General features: G+C 34.1%; 1 non-coding gene across 1 annotated transcript; it reads right to left on the reverse strand.

Moving 5' to 3' along the window:
• Positions 1-16371: 16371 nt before the first annotated feature.
• On the reverse strand, positions 16372-16442 carry TRNAG-GCC (transfer RNA glycine (anticodon GCC)). Its single transcript has one exon. It is a non-coding gene; the product is annotated as a tRNA-Gly (tRNA).
• Between the last annotated feature and the right edge of the window lie 3815 nt (positions 16443-20257).

The raw sequence follows: 20257 nt of genomic DNA on the forward strand, positions 1-20257 counted from the left end.
GGTATATCTGTGTAATTGTATCAATTTGTTAGCAGATAGAGGCAGAGAGAATGCTCTGTGCAACGTTGAATTGTAGGCTGCTAATTTATGACTGTCTGGATGGAAGGAATCGCATGATGGGATAGTAATGTCTGTATAGCTAGGTTTTCTGAAAACATTGAACTCAAATTTATTCTGATTGTATGTAATAGTCAGGTCTAAGAAATTCATCTGTTTCCCTATCTCGTTTCAAATGTGAACTGAATGTTGCTTTTGGGATTTTTCATAAATGTCATAAATTGTTTCAGCTGTCGTGTAGTCCCTCTGTGTGTGTTTATATGGGACAATGTGGTCGAAATCTCCAAAAACGGCATAAAAGGTCCTTCAGACAGTTAAAAATGATTTGACGTTTTCAAACCATTCTTTGGCATGCAATCACAAGTTCCCGAATCTGAACGATATGGAAATTTTGCACTATGTAAGGAAGGGTTGCAAACTCAATTATGTGGAATCCTTGAAAATTCACAAGCATAAACATTGCGGGGGCAACCTGTTAAATAATCAGATCGATTTAGTTTACTCACCGGTTTGCAAATTAGCATATCCACATTGTCACTAAGTACATCTATTATTACCTACCCGTCGTCTTGTATAAGGTCAATGTAAACAATATTTGTCAGTTTGATTTATAAATTTGAAAATGTCCTTATAGAAAGAAACTTCAGTAAAGTTAGTTACAAATAAAAATGGTAAAGAACATAGAAAAGTTTCGATTGTCTTTTCTTCATTATAATTGCCAGAATATGCGCCATACAAAATTGCGTTCAAATAATCCTCGGTTTTCAGACATATTTGCATAGCTTAACATTTATATGTATCAAGACTAGTTGTTGGATTTTAGAGTTTCCGGAGTCCAGAGTATAAATCATGAAAAGAAAAGTATGCTATTCAAATTCCATATCACAAAGCCGCCTTTTGAAACGAACACAAACATGAACATTTTCGAATAGAGATGCTCAGTCGGCAATGCAGTTTCACATTTTCATTCACCTTTGGATATTGTTCGAGAGGGTATTGCCCATCCGAGCTCTAATAGCTACGAGAAATATGTTAATTCCAACTCTACTTTAAACTAACAGCCTTGGGTGTATGCTTTCCGCGAATTAGATGTTTTGTTTGGAGTCTAACAACTGGAAAACATTTTATGAACACCGTTTAGGAGATTGGGCTGAGAGAATAATTTGAAATAAAATGAAGTATTACAGTTTCGTAGAAAGTAAATAGTAATTGAGATGAATTCCTAAGTTTTTCAGAACGATATTTGGAACGATCCAGCCGATTAATGTGCATTTATTCCGATTTGATCTCCTTTGACAGCATTCAAAAATACATAGGGAAATATTTTGAATTTAATTTGTTACGACAATGCTGGTTGTCGAGATTTAGAGAGGCCTTAGTTCTCTCGCAACATTTATTGAACAATGCTTTGTCACATTGTTCAACAATGACAAACATCATATGTTGAAATAATTATACGGGGTGAATTGCAAATAAACCTAGTTGAAAAATATAAGTTTTGAATAACTATGGATTCTTTGATTTGGTATTCATAGAAAGTGACCATTAAGTGAGCATATATTTCTTCATACAAATAATTATAATACCTAACATACTACCTCTGGTAATTCCCACATCTATAACTGACCATCATAATACATTGTTACAACTCGTTCTTAATACCAAAATGAAAAGAAATAATACCAATCATAATATCAAATACAGGATGGGCCATCGAAAATTTGACATGTGGGTTTTGGGTACTAATCTTGCATATCCTAAAAAAAGCTCAGACAGGTCGATTTTTATTGGGAGGGGGGCAGTTTTTTCCCAATTTACAGCGTCGTCACTTCAACCCTGGAGCAGAGGGGTGAACAACTCTTGGAATTTCAATAGGATACTGGGAACGAGTCGCACATCGTTTGAAAGATCTTGGAATTCCCCAAACAACGGTGTAATTTTTTTCAATTTGGACGAACTATATTAAATTTAGAGTTGAAGTTACTTACTTTATTCTCATGTTAGCATGTGCTCAAATTGGGCATGCAATAATAGATATTCTGCTGGAAACGTTCTCGAACATTGGGGAGCATTTCTGGAGTGATTTGGTGACTTTCATTTGTGATTCGTTGCCGTAAATATTCGAGTGATGCAGAAGGAGTACAGTAAATTCTGCTTTCCAAATGACCCCACAGAAAGAAATCTAACGGCAAAAAGTCTGGTGATCGCGGTGGCCATTCGATAGAGTCCCACTTCCCAATCCAGTGATCCGGAAAAGTCTGATCTGAATACTGCCGAACAGGCAGAGCATAGTGCGGAGAAGCCCCATCTTGTTGAAATATTAACAGATCCTCCCGATAATTGTGGTCATTTTCAATAATAACAATGAGAAGTAGATTAATAGTATCTTCCAGAAGGTCCAGATATATTTGTCCGGTTAAATTGCCTTCTAAAAACAATGGGCCAACAATACGATATCACCAAAAATTCAAGCACATACATTTAATTTTGGGGACGTTGAGTATGCACTTCATGAAAGATGTGAGGATTTGAATCAGCCGAATAGCGACAATTATGGCGATTAACTGTGGCATTTAGAAAAAAAGAATATTCATCACTGAAGCAAATGTTGAAAACAAAATGTGGATTTTCCACCGCTCGTTCACTAACCAACTCGCAAAATTGCAAGCGCCGATCGAAATCATCTTCATTTAGTTCTTGCGTTAATTTAATATTGTAAGGATGAATTTTATGGGTTTTTGAAATACGCCGAATGCTAGTTCGTGACACTCCCGAAACAAATGCTAACTTTCTTGTGTTCAAAGCTCAACATGGCCCAGAATTGCCACTTGTATCGCCTCATTTGTTACTGGTGGTTCGATTTGCCGTTTTTTATTTGCTACAGATCCACTTGCGCGACATTTGCAAATAAATTGAAAATATACTGTCGCGACACATTCTTCCCATGTTGTTGATTGAACAGTTGAGCGGCTCTCGCAGCACAACGTCTATTTCTATAGTACAGTTCAATCAACTCAACCCTATCTGCGGTTGTATAAACCATTGTTTATTTAGCAACACTTTACGGCACTCACTACTAGTAATAATGAAGATATCACTTTCAACATGAAAATAAGAAATATAAACAGCATTTTAACCACCATTTCTCAACTATAATAGTCCTCTTATCAAAGAACTAAAAAATTAACAAAAAAGTAGTGTAAGAAACAAAAGAAAGGGTTCCAAATACATTCCAACTGAGTAGTGGCGTACAACAATTTGTTGCTATTAACAATATTGAAAAACTTAATTATCGGAAAGAACTCTTTTGAATACGTTCAAATTTAAAAAAATGTACACCATTGTTCAGAGAATTCCAAGATCTTTCAAACGATGTGCGACTCGCCCCCTTATTCCCTATTAAAATTCTAAGGGTTGTTCACTCCTCTGCTCCGGGGTTGAAGTGACGGCGCTGTGAATGGGAAAAAACTGTACCTTTCCCAATAAAAATCGACATGTCTGAGCGTTTTTTTGGAATTGCAAGATTAGTACCCAAAACCTCCATGTCAAGTTTTCGATGGCCCACGCTGTATATCGAACACATAGATAACAAACAACTACTAAAAAATATTCAATCCGCCACCCTGAATGATATCCTTCTGGAATCAGATCTCGATACCAAAACAAACAAATTGATAAATTTCATTCATTCATTCATTTATTAGCTCGGAGAATATGACACACGGAATTGGAAAATTATATATTGTCTACTTTCCCATCGGTAGTACAATATTTCTTGGAACTTCTGTAGATGGTGTCCAAGAGTTTTAAATTTGGTAACCCTTTTTAGCACTCATAATTGAATTTTCATGAAAAATCAAGACTCGACCTGCACCCTTGCCTCCGCAAAACAAGAGCTAGTCATTCTAACTGGTCCAAGTGTACTGCTTTCTTGCTTCAGATCGAGAAACATGTGAGGGAACGATACACATTTTTGAAAATTCATGTCAGCTGATGATATTCTACCTATGGAGATCGATATTGGTCAAAGTGATGTATTGTCTGTCGTTTGTAGGAGACTGTATTTGCTTGCAGACAATTTGGTGCACAAATTGTGTATATCATGTTTCGAATTGAGAAATTGAAACAAAATGTTTGTACGCATTCATCAAGGCAATTTCCATCAAAAAGAACTTTGCATTTCTTCCATCAAGTGAGAGTTATTTATGATCACTCTCTTCGTTTTCTCAAATATCAGAAAGTTCAATTTACTGTTGAACTGATTATAGTTTCCACTATAGATGATGAAACAGACAAAAGTATACCCCCACTTATCAATAAGCAATATCATCACCTCTTTTCGAAATGGGTCCCCTGTCGCCTAACCTCATACACGTCACTGTGCCAAGTACTGTTGTAGAGTAAAGATATTGTGGATATTTCTTAGTAATAGAAAATCGAATGGCATGAATAGGGAGACATCATGGTAATACACGCAAGCATATTCCACCACATCCTGGTGGAATATGCTTGCGGTGTGAGGTAATTGCCTTCTTTGCAAATTCAGCCACCCTTGTCATTTTACCGTGAAAAATATGTTTTCCTTTGATCAGGAATGTCAGTTACAAATACAAGTTCTGAATTACCAAGTTACGCACACGTGTACAATCACAGGCAGTGATCGATCTTTCGTACAACTTCCGAGCCTCTTTATTATAGTTCTCTTCGAAAATAGCGTGGAGAGCTCTCATCCAAATTCATTTTGGTATTTCTCGAATATTCGTTGTAGAGGCGTATTCCCTCTTTTTCAGAAAACATATTTCTCAGAAATATTGTTATCGACAAAGACACCCACATTTCTTCTGGAAGAGGTCAACACACCTATTCCATCCATTACAAACTCTGGAGAAAAGAAAATATTTCAATACTGTGTATGCAATATTCAACATCGAATATGATTTGTGCACTCCACCTTCAATTTTTTGATATAATGATGGAATTCTGATATTAAAATCAGTAGAAATCCAACAAAGTTGCTGGACGATATCATAAAAATTATTGTGAAATATCGTGAAGGTATAAAAATCTATATCGGTTGACGTATGAAACTTCACTAGTCTCTCAAATTTACTGACAAAAACCTAGTCAAAAAATGCAAGTGGCAGTTCCTATTTGACCCTTGAGGGTTTGAACTCGAGATAAGTATAATCTGCAAATGGGTATTTTTCAAGACGGTTTCTTACATAGCTTGGAGAATTCCTTTGAGTTACGAAAGTACACTTCCGTCTGTTGTCCAACAAAACAATTGCCAAGTTTTGTATTCAACTGATCAACAAAGACTACTCTTCAAATAAATTACAATGTGAAATGAAACAATATTCTTCCCTCAAGATGAAGCGTGCTGAAAAATGGAACCGAAGAAAATACGAATTATACCCAAGCTAACAACATTGAATAGGTATTTTGTAAAATCAGTTCCACAAAATGAACCACTGCCAGATTTATTGAATTTTTATATGATCAAGAAACGGGTTGATACTGAATTCAATTTTGATGAAATTAACGATCTGTTTGTTTACAAAACTATTTGTGAAATAAAAACAATCGCTAAAGGATGCGATAGGTTGACTTTCGAGTTGATAAGTTGTGTTGCCCTCATGTCGTATCCTTTATCACCCATATCATAATTCTCTCCATGGAATCTTATTTTTGATAGATGAAGACCCTACTTCGCAGGGGAACTGTAATTAATTGATGAAAAACTAATTTGTTTTTAACCAGAGAAGAATATCAAAACTTCATAAAACTGGACTGTCGACCCACGAAAAATTGTTTTCACCAAATTTCGATAAGGGTTTATGAAATTGTTAATGCATTTTCAATTCTGACTAATCCATTATTTCCATTACTTCGTATTCTTCAGATAAATGCATTCATTACCTTGAGAGTATTGCGTTTTCTCACACATCTGTCAATGTTAACCATTTCTAGAGTTACGTTCCGTGCATCAGTTTGTACAGGTTTTTGTTGAATATTTCTTATATTCAATTGGACTTGACAAAATGTGGATTGTTCATGAAATGCCCGCCTTCTCAACTCATTGCTGTTTCTGCGTAGATCTATCTCTGCCTACTATTTTGGTCTAGAGCTGAGTTCTACGTTAGCCCCGCTGTTGTTGCTCTCTTTCAGTTGTTTTCACTTAGGGTCCCATTACGAAGTTTTCCCCGAGTATGTTCCCAGGTATTTTCCAATACTTACTTTCATGACACATGACCGATTTTTTGATTTCATTCCGTAACAAGGACTTTAGTACTTCTTAGCTTTGATTTTGATCAGCTTCCTCGTTGCTTCTGCGATTTTCGAGTGTCTACCCAATGTCAATACACATCTGTTCGTTAGTTTCCTCATTCATCATTCCTCATTCATTATCGTCATTCCCAGGCTATTTCTGATAATAGTATTGAATTCAAAGATGCCTCAGAGTATCCTGGATTCTTGTGAAAATATCCGAATCCTGCGTAGCGACAGATTATTCATTTTTCTGAAACACCTTTACTTTGTTGACATGCACCACTCTAATTGCGAGTTGGAGAAGTCGTTCGTCCTTCTATTTACATTCGTGGTTTATTCAGAATGACAAAAAAGTTGTCAACAATAATGGCGCCATTCGCACTGGTGCATGTCTAAGGTAGCTGAAGCTGAGGCTGGGAAACCAGGTGATTACCTAGTAATTGAAGGTGTCGGCAATGGTGTGAGCACCATGCACCTCCTCTGCGAGTCACGAATTAAATGGCAAAAAAATTGTGGAATGAATTATCCCAGACGGCATGATTTGTGGTTAGTTTCAGACGATATGAAGATTTGAATCATACCAAAATTTAGGGAAATCTAAATTTGGTGCAAATGATGAGGAATACTGAATACAACTCGAACGAAGGAATTAGTTGAAGATCTTTCATGTTGTAGAGTTATGAAATTCAAGATGCTCCAGAAGAGACAAAGAAGGTAGTAAAAGTGTCGTTTGGGATGAAATTGGTTTGAAGAGAAGAAAGAATGACAACTATCCAAAATAGAACGAGCTGTAATTTCTGAACACAGGAATTTGCCAAAGATGATTTGTGTAGTTCATATTGAGTCATGGAATCCATATCACAACAAATTGTTTTTAACTCCTACCGATATGACAAATCTTCCTGAAAAATAAAATGATTAGTGAACAATCCATACGAAAACCCTGTAGGTGCAGATGGCTCAACATTAGAGGAAACGATAAAAATACACATCCTACAAAATTAAACATAAAAGTAACCAACTTTCAACTCGTCGGAAACTAATATGAGCTTCAGACGTCTTAGGAGCGAGTCGAGAAAATTTTCAGATAACGAGATGAGTTATAACCCCTATTATAAGGCAAGTTATTAACGGAAATTTTCTCGGAATGAGCTATTCTCCGTTTCGTTACGGACTTGGCGCTTTCACACAAAGTGTGAAATAACCGGTGTTGCCAACTTATGAACACTTGTGATGGTTTCGAAAATGCCGGGGGAGATTGGACTGAGGAAGGCGGTTGATACATAATAGTGATTAGAGGAGTTTTCATTATTGAATGGAGAAATGTGCCAAGTCAATAAAATTACTATTTATCAGTGATGTACATTCTGTTGAAAATGAAAAGTGTTGACTCTTAGATAAAAATCGAAAGAAAGATAAAAGTTAACTTCAATTGAAACTATTCATGAAGATATAGATAATGCACAGCAGTTCTTTTCAGATACAAAATGGAAGAAAGAAAACCTTCACAATTCACATGAACATTCAATTAGACGAAAGGACAGAGGTTTTTCGAAACAATTTCATACATAGAAACACTTTCAATCAATTGGGAAAGTAACTATGATTCAATATTGATCTTCCAAGAAATAGCTGATGAGAAAAAAATAACAGCTTTTCCTGAAAAAAGTCTTCATTTGTTTATCCGGTAATGATTTATAATTCAAGATTTAGGATGCCCTTATTGATATAAGTAGTGTTCAGTTTTCATTTATTTACTCATGAAGTAAGAAATATATGAAATTGTTCCAGTTTTACGGGTAGACAACCCATCATCCATTTCGATATTTCTCGCCTTGCACGAGTTTCATTTGTTAACTTTTTGAAAAAATATTAATAAGACCACTTTTTTTAGTTGGATTGTTCATTATGTCCGAAACGAATGATGTGACTATAATTTGAATCTAAATTGTATTTCACAAATACTGAGTTATATTTGTTTTCTGAAAGTTTCCTTTCGACGGGCGTGATTAATTAGGATCACCTCGAAGTTTCAATTGAATGTTATTACGAGCATTTATACTTTTCTAAGATCTATCAAATGATTTTGATGATGTGCACAACATTTTTGTGGAGGAGAAAAGGACAAAAGTTGAAACAGGGTGCTTCAATTTTTCTGTATAATGTTCACTTGATGAATCTTTCTAATTCATTGTGGCATTGCAAAACTCTTTTGGAACTTTATAGACGTAAGTATTTTGAAAGTTGGTTAATTAGGTACTTCAGATTGAGTAACTGGTACATCGGTGTTCGCTAAATACTGGTAAAATATTGCATGTGTACTTTGAATTTGTGCAGCTTCATAGTTGATTATCATGGTACCTATTTGATCCTTTATTGCTAATTTGAAAAATTCGATGCAGAACTTATTTTCCAGCATCCATACATTGAAAGGTAACGTTCATTAACATACGTATCAAGACTCTTTTATAACTTGGTAATTGTTATTTTTTCTGCTAGTGGTCAGCACTATCCGAAATAATGAAATATATTTGGAGAAACCATGAAGTAAAGTATTGTTTACCTTTACTCTAACAGAATCTTATTTTATTTTTGTGGACGTAAATAATTGAATTGTTCGAATTTTTTATTTCGAATACAGAAAAAAAATTTAGAATGCAACTAGAGAAATATGTTGCGGCAACATTGATTATGACATCTTGGTTCTACGATTTGCAATATTCCTGGGAGCATACGTTGTGAATGTCGTCACGTTCTAGGGCACTCAGCGTTAGTATTTTTGAAAGCCTCACGCGCCATATAAATTGGATTATGATGAGAAATTAGGTGAAATGACAGAGGCAGAAAATGAGGAAAGCACATTTGTTTTGAGTATATTACTGAAATATTATCTCATTAGTTTGATAATAAAAACTATATTCACAAACCTGCATTATTTTCGTAACATTCCATTTTTCCACTTTGCATTTTATACTGATTGGAAGACAATCTGAACACAAAGAAACTTCTTTGTCAATTTGAACTTGTAGATTGTAACAACCAAATTAACCAATTATTTAAATTTATATTTTATATTTTCAGATCTGGGATTCTTCTGAGCAGTCTGCTGCAGTTGTATACTCCAAATAAATAATATTCAGAATGCTGGCACCTATACAAAGTCTATATTGTTCATTCTAGTTTTTTTAAGTATATCATCACTATATTGAAGAAAAAAGTAATACAAATCATGAAACAACAACAAAACTCAATTGGCGCTCCGGGGCGACTTCATTAACTGCATTTGCTTTTTCAGCTGCAGGAAAACCCGGAAAAACCTGCAGCACTACATCATCTGAAGATCTTGATCTGCCAATGTCCTCTCTTTCATAAAACAAAATGTAGGGTGTCTCCAGAGGCTCCAATAAATTAGAGACATCGCCACAGAACACTTAGTAACACGACTAACGTCAAACTTGAACCAGTCCGTGTCGTCTTTGACCAATGCATAATAATGACCAGATTCAACGCCAAAACCACAGTGAACAATGACAGCATGAAGATATACTAGTGGTGTGCTAAATTGAAGTGTTCATCTATTTCTAACTTTCGTAATAGTTTGGTGCTTCCGTCAGAGGTTGAGTCATGTCTGATGATCATTAGTGTTGTAACTAGATTTATTGGTGCCTCAGCTACACTTGTTTTCTCATAATAGTCAGTTATTTTGGCGCATGTTTGACAATACAGTTGATCATCACCCGTTGAAAGTTCCATTTCAGATGATTTAACAATAAGCTTTTCACCGACTGCATATCAGTCACATTAGGAAATGCTAGTTGAAGTTTCATAAAATCACACACGTTCTTGATACTTCTTGAACATTTACTACAAAGTGAACAAGTGAGGATATTTCCGGCAAAAGAACTATAGACACAAGACGAGATGGACTGTACGGAATCATTCAATCCAGAGCGGTCATGAGTATTGATTCTGCTATTTTTTGCTCACGAAGACTATTCAACAAGAACCCTAAGAATTTGGAGCAATCCTCTTGTTGTTCTAACGAGTATCTAGTGGACTTCAAAGACTCCATGAAATTGGTGGGTGGGAAAGGTGATACATTCTTACGAAACTGCAACTGTATGAACAATTGTTCTACAGTTTGGTAAATAAGTAGGAAATATTCAAGTTCTCGTTCATCGTTAAAACCTCGTTCTTGAAATTATTTGTCATGAACAAAACTCTTGTGAAATGATATTCATGTAGCAAATGTTTCCTAAATTATCTAAGCCAATTTTCAGGACATCTGTCTACTGATTCGTAAGAAAGAACATATTTCACAGAATCTGTATCAGAACCATTTCTCAAGCTGCAATCATTTCTTTCAAGTAATGAAGGGTTTCGGAAAGGTATTGATTCGGCTCTTGCTTCATAGAGCTCTTCCACTGAAAGGTAACTAAAACCACTGCAGAACCGCAGCTCATATTTAGGGGAAAATAATGACCGCACTGAAAAAGAAGAAGGTGGAACAATCACTTGCGAATTAACCTTGATAGGAGACTGATGAATATAATACATATATCTGCTTGTTTCGAAAATATTTTAGTTCCGTACTGAAATGAGGACAATACAATATCTCATCGAAATTATGTGAAGGAGGGATAGTTTCAAGGACCGTCTACAATATATTTTGAAAAAGTAAAACTTAACAGGTTAACTGAGTAGTCAAAATAAAACAATTCATCTTCATTTCAACTTCCTCTCTAGCACACCTGTCGACTACCACAACAAACAAATTTAATAAACAAAAGTTCGTAACAGATACGCGACAGCAAATTCCTTCTAACACAGTGGAAGTTTTCGCCATCTGAATTGCAAATGTACGTTTGCGCTGTCTAAAGACCGCATGGATGACGTAACTTGCTGTCAAACTTTATATAAGACTATATTTTCGTGAAAAAAGGGAATTACGGAAATCTATTGGCGAAACTGGGACGCATACTGGTCATTTGAACGGAAGCCTTTTTTATTTACAGAAAAGAAAACGTTTACTTCGAAAAAAGTTGATTTTCTCTGTACAGGCCGTTTCTTTTATCATGTGGTAACAATGCTATATTCTAAACCGTAACAAATACGAAGACGATTAAATGGGAAAAAAGGTAACTGCCATCGGGTACAATACAATGGTAGAAGAAAATTTACGGAGACTTTCGCCCTTCTCGAGTTATACGGTGAAAACCAAAAATGTTGATTTTCGTATTTTTCGAAAAAATGGAAAAATGTTATTGTATTCGGAGTGTACTATGACGATGTATTGATAAATATTCGATAAAACGTTTCGTGTCAACATGGCCACCATCAACATTTTTTTTAAGGAACCTTTTTTTTTATTACAGATATTGATAAAGCGATAAATTCACAATCCATTTAATATTTTCATAGCGTTTCATTTGAAATAACCACCATCATCATAACAATTTTAAATTACGGTACTTCTTTTGTAAATTGTTTCGATTTATTCAAAATATAATTCAGACAACCCAATAAATTCGACAGGTAGTACTCTAACATAATGAAAATTCGTACTTTTTCGTTTTGGAAATTTTTGTATTGCCGTAATCCTTCTTTCAACGCTTATTTCTACCTAATCAATTATAATTCGTAGTATTTATATAATTTTCAATCCTGGTCAAAATTCGATTGTTGTATGACTTAGAATGATCAAATAGCATCTCAATTCATTTACCATCGTAAAAGTTTGCTTGGTTTCTATGCCAGGAGAAATGAATGCCTTGTTGATATCTATTGAGAACTGTCAGACGTTTATGAACATATCAAAGATGTATTCAAATGATGCAAGGACTGATATGCTATTTATCAAATAGAAATCCTCTTTTGGCAAGGAATATGTATGTTGAGCGCTATACCCGAATCCTCGTATTTCGAACATCTTAATGTTTAGACGATTAGAAAGAAATTTGAGGGACTATGGTACATTTGACAGAAAGAAAACAAAAAATATGTTGTTACTGGAAATGTGAGGAATCAAATATGTGTTATAGGTAAGCAAATATTACCACATAAAAATTTAAACAGTGAAATCATTTTTTTATTTTTTATTTCGGATTGGCCAGTTACAAATATTATGCTAATCAAAATTGTTCTTTACGAGAAATTGCCAACGAAATGGGGATTTCTATGGATTTCTATAAAATCCACCAGAACTATTTTGAAAAAGAATAAATATGAATGCTATAGGATGCGTAAACTTCATCACCTCAATGAAAGGTATTACGGAAGGAGAGTACGATTTGCGAAGTGGTTTAGACGTAGAAATAGAGAAGTTGGAAATATTTGTAAAAAATAATATGAACGGATGAATCAAAATTCACCAACAATGGTTAGTTTAACAGAAATATCCATGGATGAATTTCTACTGAATATCCGCCATGAAATACAATATTTTCAACAGGACAGCGCTCCTCCCCATAATGCAGCAATAGTAAGGGAACATTTAGATGCAATTCCCAAGGAATTGGATTGGAAACAATGAATCAGATGAGTACAGATATCGACCATCTCAAATAAAAAATGAGCGATGCATATATTAGTTAGGCTATTATGCTAGAAAATCACCACAGAAATTGTCTGGACCAACAACCTATGTGTATTCAACAAAGAAGTCGTCAATTTGAGCTTTTAATGTACATTGCCATGTAGCTTTGATTTTCCGTATTGGTTTCGTTTTTCCCAAAAGTTCATGTTTTTCTGTTTGATTGTTGTCACTGATGATGGTGGTTATTTCAAATAAAACGCTATAAAAATATAAAATTGTATATACCCTTGGATTGTGAATTTATTGCTTTATCAATATCTGTAATAAAAAAGACAGGTCCGTATTGAAAAAAAGTTGATGGTGGCCATATAGACACGAAACGTTTTATCGAATATTCATTATAACATCGTCATAGTACACTTCGGATACAAAAAATTACATTCCGATAACAAACTTACCCTTGTTGGTTGACGGATCCCAATACGGTTCCAAATTTTTTTAACTATTTGATGAGTCGACCATTTCGGATTTGCCCGTATATATAACCGTCATCCTGATGACGTTTCGTTGAGGGATATCGTCCTTATATTTTTTTCATGATATGAAATATACGATATGAATCTGCATTCAAAATGATGAATTGAACACAGAGAATGTTTCATTTCCGTATCAATTGAAATATAAATTAAACAAAAATTATAAGATGAAGAAAAGTTGAAAAAATTATAAATGAATTTGTTTGAATATTTCATGTCAAATAATGGTTGTCATAGCAATAAATTTCATATGCACCTCCAGACAGTTGAAAAAACATATGGTCAATTTGGGAAATTCAACAAATTGGTAATGGTTGTTGTAATTTGTTATAACAATTAGGTTATTAGTGATTTAAATCTCAATTCCGTCAGACGGTTTCAAAACCACGATGATCCCGTGATATATTGAGATTCATTTGGAAAAATGAGGCCTAGCTATTATGTAGTCTTTAATCAAGAAGTTTTTCAGTTGATAGCCAATTGCTCCATTCCTTAAGTCACTCTTATGTTGGATTCCTGAACTTGATGGGTGACTTGTATGACACGTTTCAAGCGATTGTCTTTTCTTTTGAGAGTTACTCCTGTGTCAATTCTTCCATTCAGTGCGTATTGATTGATCCGTAAGTCCTCATTAAACTCCAGCTCGCAAAATTTTCGGGTTCTGAAAGTTGCTCTTTGTATGTGTGAGAAAATTACACTCAAGTTTTCTTGAACTTTTTTGTACAAAAAATCTAGATCAAAATCTCATGCAGTTGAAAGTACTTGAACACGGTTACATGATTCTAACCAAATTTTGCGAATTCAGCTACATGAATACAACTACCATTTCACGAACTGTAATGAAATCAGCTTTGTCTTTAACAAAATTCAGTGACACCTGTACCCTTCGAAATTTGATTTTAATAGAAAGTCGACCTAGGTCGAAATCTCATGCAGTTGAGGGAATACAAGTCAAATGCAGTGTATTTTTCTCCATAAGTACGACAACTGTTATTTCAAAAACTTCCCAACAAAATTCAATAACACCTATACTCTGAATTTACATGCAAACCGTAATTTCAAATGATTATCAGAAATCCCATTAATTCTCTGAACGTTTCAGACAACTTCTCCAAACAAAGATTATTTCTGTAATACACATACAAACGTTTAAAACTGCTTCATTAATTAATTGTTGAAAGTGGTAATCTTGATACAACTGAAATTGGAACACCTCAGTAATAGCAGTTCTGTTAACTATACCTCTGTTCCTAACATAGAAGCAGTTTTCATTTCATAGTTACACATATGGTATTTGATATACCTACTCAAAGTTAGATTAGAATATGCTTCCTGTTCATTCTGTTTATCTAATTAGGTTGGAGAGTTTCGTTTGATTCATTTGAAAAAGTCCAGACATTTCATGAGCATCACAATTTCCATTCAGGTACGATCATAATTTGAATGAAAATTCCACACCAACAGTGAAATATGAATTTCGTTTCACGAAATCATTTAGCAAATCAGGTAATAATCGAAATTACTTTTCTTTAACCTGATATAAATGACAGGAATTATCACTTTTCGAGGTCTGTTCTTTTTTGCTTTTCCGCAACCAGAACGATTCTTTTTTTATTAGTGGATCCTCTACGATAGAAGAATACAGTCCGGATGGTGGTTGGGCACTAATGAGCCACCCATGCACTACCCAAAGACGAAAACACACAAATATATCACGGTTACTATATATCACTATAACATTATGCAACTGGGTCAAACCATCACAGCAGAGTCCTATTGGAATTTACCGATATTTGCGTCAACATCAGCCGGCACTGGTTAACAGAAGACTCTGCTCGCCTGCTCCACGACAACGCCCGTTTCACAAATCAAGGTCCGAAAATTGAACGAATTGAGCGACTTCTTGACAACCGACTACCATCTTTTCAAACACTTCGATAATTTTCTCAGCGGTAGAACTTTCGGTCATCAGGACTAGGCAGAAACGACCTTCGTCGACTGCATCGAATCCTGAGCACTCCATTTTTTTGCTAACAAAATCAATCGATTTGTGTTACGTTGTTTACAAAAGTGAACAAAGTCGAGTGAGTATTTATTTTGAATGATAACAATCCGAATTGATCATCATTTACAATTTTAAGGTGTTCATGGAACTCTTGTGCTACCTTATTTTTCCTTATCTAATGGTATATTTAAACAATTTGTTCAACTTTTGCCAATTTACTAGCTTTAATTCTGTAAAATATTGCAGTGAATATTGCTATAAGTTTCTCCAAAAACACAGGGTGCGATGGAATACTTTCCAAAACGATCCATTTTTTGAAAAAGGCCTTCCTTCGATGTTTTTTGTTGAAAATAGTTTCATTTTAATAACAACCTAAAATTTTATGTGCTACTATATGTTACGTCTACATACCTATTTCATTGAACAGCAAAAATTGTATTTTTTCAACTACACTTTTACTTGTTTAATGGAATATCCACTTTTGTAGAAAAGTTCTTTGGAAAAATTTATTACAAACGTGTTGTTATCGATTAAAAATTTGTCTCTCTCACTCGTGAAGGGGTTGAAAAGTGAATACTTTCGAAAAAATGTATCAAACAAAAATTACTCATGAATAGCCAGTCTATCCATTGTCGAACTTATTTGCTATGAAACATTTTTTTGCCTGCGAGAAGGCTAGAAGGGTTAGATTAATTTTCCTCAGAAAGGTCCAAACATATTTCTATAAATTCTTTGTGATTTGCATTTTTGTTAAGTGAAAATTTGATTATTACAATTATCTCTGATTTTATCAAGTGTAGCGGTTACCACGTCTGCTTTAAACGTAGAAGGTCCCCGGTTCGAACACGGCGGAACTACATTTCTCTTCAATTTGATAAATTCATGACAAAAAAAATTAAATGAAATTCAGTTTCATCAAAAGAGTTATGAAGATGTAACTTTTAGCAGAAATAAGAAGAATGAAAAAATGCATCGGCCGGGAATCGAACCCGGGCCGCCCGCGTGGCAGGCGAGCATTCTACCACTGAACCACCGATGCCTTGATAAAATATTTTTCATTTTTGGACATGTTCTTTCATTCTACTAACCAATATTTTGATCTTGGTATTTTTAGTATATCGTATAATTTTATCTTTTTATTTATATTTCATTTCTTATTCTATTCAAACAATGAGGCCCTTCGTCCTCCAAAAAAAACATTTGATAATATCTATAAGGCATAGCTTATCTCAGATTATTAGATTGTGTCACTTTATGCTTTTCAGAAAGATCAATTTTTTGAAAAACACTTTGCGAAAAACAGTATAACCCTTTTGATGTTTTCATGACAAACTCTATAATTATGTTTTCCAAACAATGGAAAGACTTTTTAAAAACGTTTATTTACACTTATTCAATGAGCTTTAGGACAGAGCCTTCAGCTGCACAATAAATGGAGTCAACTTACTAACTGATTAATCTTGAGAATATCAGTGTTTCAGTTCATTTCCGTCGAAGGATTTTAGTTTCATTGGAGGCAAAGGCTGGTTGGATTCTTCTCTAGTGATGTTTAACTTAGGAAGTTCGAATACTAAACTATCATGTAGTGTTTCCTCTTGATTGAATGCTTTTCCATCTATTTCGACATGGCAATTTTCGAGAGTGATTATAGATGGTTGTGTGATTTGGTATATCCCATTCGATTCGCAGTTAGCTTGTAGAGTAACTGTTTGAACTGGTATCACAAGTACTTGATGTGCGTTTATCTGGGTTATTCTTGTTTCACTGAGAGTAACTGATATTCCTTTGCAAATATTTTTGCCTGATTTGATTATGTCGGCAATGCATGGTTGTGTTCTCTGAAGTTGGGAAGTTGTGCAGTAGTAGAGGTTCTCAATTTCCGGGCATCTTGTTGCAGTTGTCCATTACTCATTTGAGTTGAGCAAAAGGAAAGGTTGTTGAGGTAAAATCATGAGATTGGATATGGGGACAGGATACATTTGGAAATATTTGTAATTATTTGCTATTATAGGTGCATGAATTTTAAAAATTATGAAACCTTCTCGTATAATTACTTGAGTTGAAAATAAATTGTAGTAGTTCATGAAGTTTTGCAACGTAGGAATTTGTCTAGTCTCGTAGATTTTGTTCAATTTTGTAATAAGTAATTTCAATCTCTGTGGTTCTATAATTGAACTATGCAATACGTTGTGTCTAGCAAAGGATATCGCATTTTCTATATTCAAAATCAAGTTTTGAATTGAGTTAAGTTGTATGATAAGATTGTCGATCGTATTTGCGAATGAGAAAGCTTGCTCTAAATTGATAAGTTCTTTCGTTTCTTTTGATACACCTTTTATTTGGCTCTGTAGTATATTTTGGTTGGTTACTAGTAGGTCAAAGTCTTTGGTATATTTAGTTGTCATTTCTTTGAGGATTGTGTTTTGATGTATGTCATTGGAAAGTAACTTTTGTTCATTTTTATGCAGTGCTTCTATATATTTCGTGAAATACTTTTCGTCATCGGAGTCAAGAGTTCCGAATAACCATTTCGATAGTTTTCCAACTCCGTCAAAAAGAGATCTTTGTTTTCTAGAGTTTCGTGAAAATGTTTTTAGTTTACCTAATATTATTCCACCTAAATGTAAAGCATGATTTATTTTATTATTGATGATAATAGAATAATAATTATTACTAGTATTCAAAATTTGCTTAAGGTTATTTAATTATAAGTTTATATTTGAAGTTAATTCTAAAGGTTGACTTAAATTAATATGATACAGGAATGAATGTTTTGAGGTAATAAGTTTAGCGTATCCTAGTTGAACTGGGAGTATTGGATTTTTTATTTCCATTATTTTTAAGGTGAGTAGCCCAGGTAGAAAGAGGAGAATCGTCGTTAGGGAGTTCATTTCTTTCTCTTGTCTGGTCTGTAACAAAACGTTGGGGTTTTAAAGATTGCAAATGATATAATTTGTTATTGGTTTTAAATTTATTGTCTGATATCAATTCCATATTTTCTAATTTTTTATAAGGTTGGGTAGCTTTATTCTGAGTTTTGTTTGGTGGTTTTATTTTATATGTCGATTTGCTAGTATCAATGTTGATTTCCCTCTGCCTATGTCTATTTGCTCTTTCCAAGTTTTGTTTTTGAGTTTTTGTTAATTTATTATAAATGAGGTCTGAGAGAATTTCCAGATTTTTCGAATGTTCTTCTATATATTGAGTAATTCGTTCGTTTTCGTCAATTTCAAATGGGTTTTTATAGTCTAAACGTCCTCGCAATATTTGAAAAGTGGTGTATCCAGTAGACGTGTGGATACTATTGTTATAAGATATGAGGGCATAATTCATTAAGTGATTCAATGGGAGGTCTGGTTTTTCTTCACGTAGCGTTCTAAGATTTTCAATTAGGCTTGAGTGGAATCTCTCAATGGGACTATTACTATTGGGGTTATAAGCTGTAACATAATGTATATCAATTTGGTGTAGTAAACAAAAATCTTGAATAACATGATTTTTAAATTCCAGTCCATTGTCACATGTAATTTTATTTGGTATTCCATAATGACTGATATATTGAATTAGTTTATTGGTGGTTTCTGTAGCTGTTAATTAACAGGGTAGACTTGTCCGAATTTTGAAAAACTATCAATTATTGTTATGAAATATTGACCGGCATATTTGAATGAGTCAATATATAAATGTTCGAGTGGACTTTGTCCTATTGGTGTGGGTTTGAAGACGAGCGCTGTGGGGTGACGTTCGTACTTCGATTTTTGACAGATGTCGCATGTATTAATGTAATTTCTCACGTCTTTATCCAAATCAGGCCAATAAAAATGTTTTTTAAGTGCGGTGAGGTTTTCATTTATTCCTCTATGTGTTGTCTTTGTTTCGTGATAATATTTTAACTTTAGTTCTTTTTCCGATTCATCTGTGACGTCTGTTACCATTTTAGTAGAGATAATTAGGTTGAATGAATTGTTTTTGAAGTTTTCGGTAACTGATTGAATAAATGGTATTTTCAATTCTTCAGATTTAAAAAGCACGCAATATGTAGTGTTAGGTTTCAAATAGTTCCTAATCAAATTTAGGAAGATTTCATGAAAATTTGAGTCTTCTGGGATTTGCCAATGTATGCGGTTTTTATCGAATATCTTTTTGTGGTTTGATTTTACTTTAGCGATTTTGTTGAGCGAAATGATGATCTGATTTTTGTAGGTATTTATGGTTTTTTCAGTATAAGGTATTGTTAATGTGGGTTCTTCATGACTAGTATGTACCGTTTCGTTATCGCTTATGCCTTTCTCTTGACTATTCGCGGGTTTTATTATTATATCTGATAATATGTTTATCTTATCGTTCTCTTTGGTACTAATACTTTCTTGATTTTCTTTAGGATTGACCGATTTTGAAGTAGGTGATTCGTTGAATTCTGAAAGTTCTAAGTCAATAATTCTATCTATCTCTTCCGGAGATATTTCAGGGATTTCATCTATGTTATTCATTATGGAGATGTTATCTATGTCATCTAATATATCCAAGAGGTGAATTTCGACACGAGATAATGCGTCTGCATTCGTATTATGTTTACCTTTTTTATAAATTATATTATAATCATATTCTTCCAGTTTCAAGCGCCATCTTACAAGTTTAGAATTAGGTTCTGTTAAAGAAAATAACCATTGAAGTGGTTTATGATCGGTTATTATATTGAATTTTGTTCCGAAAAGGTAAGGTCTAAAATATTTATTAACCCATATTACAGCAAGGAGTTCTTTTTCAATTGTACTGTAATTACATTCTGCTGTATTCAGTGTCCGTGATGAATATGCAATTGATAAATCACTACCGATGGGTCCTTGGGATAAT

Source organism: Leptinotarsa decemlineata, unplaced genomic scaffold (genome assembly GCF_025532065.1).
Source record: "Leptinotarsa decemlineata unplaced genomic scaffold, Ldec_3_MD MMD2_tig00026317_RagTag_RagTag, whole genome shotgun sequence".
NCBI lineage: Eukaryota > Metazoa > Arthropoda > Insecta > Coleoptera > Chrysomelidae > Leptinotarsa > Leptinotarsa decemlineata.